Below are 5,997 nucleotides of genomic sequence, written 5' to 3' on the forward strand. Positions count from 1 at the left end.
CCTATTACACTGTTTCTGAGGAAGATTTCAATCTCTCTTTACCTTTCTAATGATTGATTGATTGATTTGGTGTTTTAAGTCCACTTTATGCACAGTAAGGCTAATCGGGACTGGGCCTACAGTTTATAGTGGAATCCGAACCACTATGAGCCTCCACCGGGAATCGAACCCCGGACAAGGCGACGACGCTACCACTGCGCCATCGGAGAGGCTCCTTATGGACTTTAAACTTTTCTCAAGGAACTCTTCACACCATGGGCGCCCGCAAGGGTGAGCCAGGGGAGCAGTTACCCCTCTCCTCCATAAGATTTCTGGAAAGAGTTAACGTAATTCGAATGGTGAAATTGAAGATATATTTTATAACAAAATGTATTGTTTTTTGTGACTTACAGGCCGTAAGTTATAGCAATTATTATTATTATTATTATTATTAGTAGTAGTAGTAGTACTTGAAGGGCTCAGGTGTAAAACATGCTAAGTGACATCTTGGTCATTTCTGACTTCACTAAGAAAAAAGGTTATTAGAAGCTTTACTGTAGATAAATTGTTTTCGTTTTGTGTTTACCAATTTCAGAAGGCTTCACTGAGTCCAATGCAAATCGTATGACATGGCAATTTCACTAGAGAATTGAAGGATGACACATTTTACTTTGTAAATCAAAAATAATCAAAATTTCACTTACCATGTTTTACACCCGTGCCCTTCATTTGAAATAGGGTCACATTTAAGCTTACAGTCTATTTTAAACAGCTTTTTGTCCTACTTGAATTAATGTTAAGTAAACAGTTATGCAAATTGTATGTAGATGTACAGAATATGGAAATTACAAAATTACAAATGTATGTAAGCGGCCCCGGCCCCACCCAGCGTCGAATAACATGGGTACCTGGGGGAAACCCTGGGGATTAAAGGCGGTCAGGGGCGTGATGCTGATCACATCACCCGCACTCACGACCGGATCAAGAAAGTGTGGAGCGTTACCCCCACACCCCCTATACGCCTTCGTGGCGGGGTGCTATGCACAGAGTAGCACTTTACCTTTACCTTTTTTAACGAATGTATGTAATTTTAAAAAAAAACATAAGTAGCAGTAGTAGTTAATAGCAATGTAATAATAATAGCAATAATAATAATAAAAGTAATAATAACAACAACTATAATAATAATAGTAATAATAATTAAAGTTTCTGTGACTCCCCACCTGCGGGCGCTCTTGCTTCACACCCCTTTTTTTACTTTAATTTGGTAATTCGTGCTTTTTTCTTAAGTCTCCTTTATGCACAGTAAGGCTAATCGGGACTGGACCTACAGTTTAAAGTTTGACCCGTTGATTACAAGGCAATGGCGCTACCACGTCTCCATCGTGAGTCCCTTTTCTTAACTTTAAATAAAATGTCCTTTAGATAAGAGGATATTACGCATACACTTTGAAGAGTGTAAAATGTCCATACGTGCCGACGCACTCAAAAATTTTAACTCATTCATTCATACCGGGCAACAATTAGGATAATGAGAAATAATGTTCGTAACATCAACAATGATATTATCTCTGACATAAGCTGCGTGGTAACAAAAATGACAGCGTGAATAATAGTAAATTCAAATTTATAGTGTACAAGATGATTGTAACTATTATGTTTTTGGCAATATTGTTCTTGCACTTCACAGGAATCCAAACAGTTCCCTATGGAGGAGGTGAAGAAGAAGAGTGCGTAAATATACTAACATATAATAGAGTATGGCTTCTAATGTTACAGCTTTTATGTAAATAACACACATTTTGTTCCACTTCGATGGCCTGGCGCTTTCGACTCACAATCTATACTCTGTCTCGGGAATCTCTGGAGCGAGAGAATAGCCCCGTTTAGTTCGCTGCACTTTTTGGCACTAGGTGTAAATGTATTTTATTATAAAACATAAACTAAACGTAACGTTTCAACCTTCTAGCAAGGTCTTCTTCAGACTCTGCACCAAGTACAAATGTAACAAGGTACAAAACAGGACGATATATATACACAAACATTACTCCCCTTCAGACTATTAGAAAGTAGTTCTGGAACAATCTAGCAGGTGGCTTTCCCTTGTCAACTGTACTTTCACTTGAAAGAGAATGTCGCTGGACTCTTTATCTCACGCTCTATTTCCTTCATTCTCCTTCCTTCTTCTCTCCTCTTTCTCTCTTGTCATTTCCACTCTTTCTAACACCTTCTTCCATTCTTTGTTTATCTTCAGTCCCCCATTCCAGTTCATTGTGTCTTCTTCACCTTCCTTCTCTATTTCCTTATAATAAAATAAATTTCTGCCTTGGTCAGCATATTGAGTTTTTCATATCATGGAAACAAGGCTTACTGCTGTTATAACTAGGTGTAGTGCAGGTGTATCCCTGCGTCAGGCTTGTGCAAGAAAATAACGTTCAACCAAGTAGACGGATAGCGGTGTTCAAGTTCAGAAGATTCAAAAAACGCCTCCCAGCGAATGCACAATATAGAGAATATCTCCAATTTCGTTAATATTTGGTATAGCTACTAACTAAATTTGGCCTCCTAATCACGAATCTGTTGTTAAAATGCAGGGGTCACGTCTGGAAATCGTGAAAAAAGGTGATGTAAGTTGATTTTTTTTTAAAGCTGTATCGCATTGTTTTACGAACAAAATTTTAACTAAGCTTGCCTAACCTAACCTAACCTTACCGGAAATGGTTCGTCGGGGCTATCCGTCAATGGTTCGTGGGGCAACCCGTGCATAATGTACTGATCAGGCCAAAATTAGTTAATATTCCAAATATTAACGAAGTTCTTACCCTAACCTTACCGGAAAAAGTTTCGTGGGATATCAGTTAAATCTTTTCCCAATCAGCAAATATTGTAACAAAATATAAGTTTTGTAGCACTAGCTTCCTCACTGCGCAAGACGCCATTTGTCTAGAAGAACGCTCGAACACCGTTGCCAAACCTACCTCTAATCAAAGTCACTCCTTTGTTCCGCCATGCTTCAACGATTAATGATCTTCAAGTAACGAAGCAACAACTAATGCTCTACAAGTAACGAAGGAACAGAATGGCAACGCCGTAGACAGCGCAACGAATGCCGATCATCACTTGTTCATATCATCAAACATGGTTGTTATGTTTATGTATGGAGAATGACTGCGGTAATGAAGAACGTAATTTTGCAGCATATATAGACGTAAGTGTACAATTTTTACACGTGACCCCCAAATCTTAACTCCAGATACGTTACCAGGACTGCATATTTCGTGAGTATAAGAAGTAGGGAAGGAATTGGAGACATTCTCTATATTGTACATTCTTACCAACGCCTGTCTGCTGCTTTAAACGTTCATTTGATTAGCTAGCATGCACCACGTGACCATACACCACAGAATACACCACCCCAGAGCGTGTGCAAACGGTGCAGACTCTAAATACATTACTTGACACCAAACCAATGAAGTAGACCAGTTGGTGTTGCACTTTGTAACGAACTAGACGCTTCAGTGCAAAGAGAGTCAAAATCAGTGACGACGCCAGAGATGGGCAGGGGGGGCAAGCGCCCCCAGTCAGACACTTCGCCCCCCCTCGTCCGCCCCCCCAACTTAAGTTAATTAAATATCGAATGGTAAGAGTTCATTTATAAGAGTATTCCGATTTTCACCGCGTCTAAGTAATGCATTCTGCATGACATCACTTTTCCTGCTTATAATACCAACTTGACTAACAAACATTAATTTGTTTTAGTATATACGAGATGTGTGTGTGACTTTCAATCAAGATTCGAGCGCCGACCTGGCCATAGGCGATTTCTCATTCATTTATGTCCTGTAATCGTTACGATTAACCTAAGTTTTAACCAGTTTTATGACCTAGAAAATGCGTTGTATTTGGATGATTTTAAAACATGAACATTCTGAGGACCACAAAACATCATCTGTAGTACGGGCAAGTTATTCTAATCGTGGATCGTTAGTGACAACGCTAATTAGTAAAATACATTCAAAGGTGATTCAAGATTTGGTTGGTTGGTTGATTTGGTGTTTTAAATTCACATTATGCACAGTAAGGTTAATTGGGACTGGACCTACAGTTTGAAGTGCCTCCATCGGGTATCGAACCCGGGACCAAAGGTGATCCAAGAATACCGACACTACATGTCAGTTGTTGTGAATGCATCGCGGATTCTCACTATTCAGGGTTTTGCTTTTCGAGATGATGAGTCTGATGCAGACCTTAACAAAGGTAATTTCTTCGATACTCTTGAAGTTAATTTCAAAATGAGGGTATATTATTCGGAAATGTATTGAACTTGAATATTAAAATGAAAATGGCACTCAAAACAAATTAATCTGCGTTATGTCCACACTTATTCTCAGCAAATAAACCAGGAAGTGGAAGAAGCGAAAGTATTCACACTGATGTCAGATGAAACAAAAGACATTGCGAGAAAGGAACAGGACAGATATTTGTATCGCGGGAAAGTAAAGGAACGCTTTTTAGGATTTGCCACTCTTCAATCATTAGATGCAGGTTCGCTCTTTCTCGTACATATCAAAATCCAAGAACTTCTTCCCAAGAACTCCATAGGTGCCTGTAATTGTGCAGCACAAACATACGTTGGAGTGGTGGAGTGAGAGAGAGGTGAACCAGGGTCAGAATATTTCTTGAATTATCAGATAACTGTAATCTTTTTCAAATTTTTATTCCTGTGATAACATTTCCCTGAAAGATGAAACGCAGATTTTGCCCAAAACTCTTCCGCGATACGAAGATGGAACAAAAGTACTCCACTTAATGGATTTCTTCGAAATCCTAGGAAAGTATAAATTGGAATTTTACAACGTTCACACTCTGGTTGCATTCTCTGTAACAATTCCAGTTTCCAATGTAGCATGTGAAAGAACCGTTTCGTGTTTGAAACTTTTGAAAAGCTTTGCTCGAAACAGGAAGCTGAATGTCAGCTGCCTCATTTGGCTGTCCTTGCTATTGAGAAGGAATGTCAAGTTCTGGACGTACCGAAGGTGGCCAATGTGTGACGATATATCTCCGACATGATATATATCGTCAAAATACCGTGACGATATATCGTCGACACAATATATCGCCTGGATCATATTTTTTCAATATTGCGATATATCGTCTGGACGATATGTCGTCCAAAACTAGTCTCGAGGCCTGAGTTGCCCCTTGCATGTGAAGCCTGTTATTCTGTGAGAATATAAGCTTGATTCATGAATGCTAAAGTTTTTCCTGTGTTTTTTTCCAGTGCCGAAGAGGAAGCTGTTGAATAGTTCAACAGAGGCCGCGAGATTCTAGGAACAGAGATCAACCGGGATGGCCTGGCGTGTGTGGAGAAGCAGCGGTGTAGGGTGTGAAAGGACAATCTGTGGCGGTGTAATTCACCAACAAGAAATCTTATGGACATGGCTTTAGTTAATCCCACCGCAAATAATAAGTAGTCAACATTACCGTCCAGTAAGAAGTATGGTGCATCACAAAATATGCTGTGATTTATATAAACGCACACAAGATACAGTGCTGGTCAAATGTAAAACAGAATTTATTTTCATTTATTAACTTAATTTCCACGCTGACTTATATAAATTATTCAGTGTGTCTGTACACCTTTACAGTTTATTGATTATTAAAATATTCTATTGAATTCTCAGTGGATACTAATTTGGACTGTATGATTTTTTCGAGAAAGAAAGAGAAAGAAAGGGGCTTGGAAATTTGGGAGAATAGGCAGTGGACTTAATTAACGAAGACAGTCCTTATCTGTACTGATTCGATCAGTGTGCTCCAGAGTCTGGAATCGCTGATTTACAGACATCCTGTAGTGCACCGCATCCTTTGACGGCTCATGTTACTTCAGTTATTTACTGTGCATTGGCCTGTATTGAAATAGAGTACAGCAACTTGGAATTTTGCATGTGATAATAATATGAAAATCATGATTGAAATTGTACAGAAAAAAATTTTATTTCATTTTCGTAATTTAAA

The 5,997-nt window shown here is 38.9% G+C and overlaps 1 long non-coding RNA gene across 1 annotated transcript; it reads left to right on the top strand.

The window, feature by feature from the left end:
• Window positions 1-1,617: 1,617 nt before the first annotated feature.
• On the top strand, window positions 1,618-5,656 carry LOC145999471 (uncharacterized). Its single transcript, XR_014443393.1, has 2 exons — window positions 1,618-1,709; window positions 5,261-5,656. It is a non-coding gene; the product is annotated as an uncharacterized LOC145999471 (long non-coding RNA).
• Window positions 5,657-5,997: the final 341 nt, after the last annotated feature.

This window comes from Lepisma saccharinum, chromosome 15 (genome assembly GCF_977018435.1).
Source record: "Lepisma saccharinum chromosome 15, izLepSacc3.1, whole genome shotgun sequence".
Lineage (NCBI taxonomy): Eukaryota > Metazoa > Arthropoda > Insecta > Zygentoma > Lepismatidae > Lepisma > Lepisma saccharinum.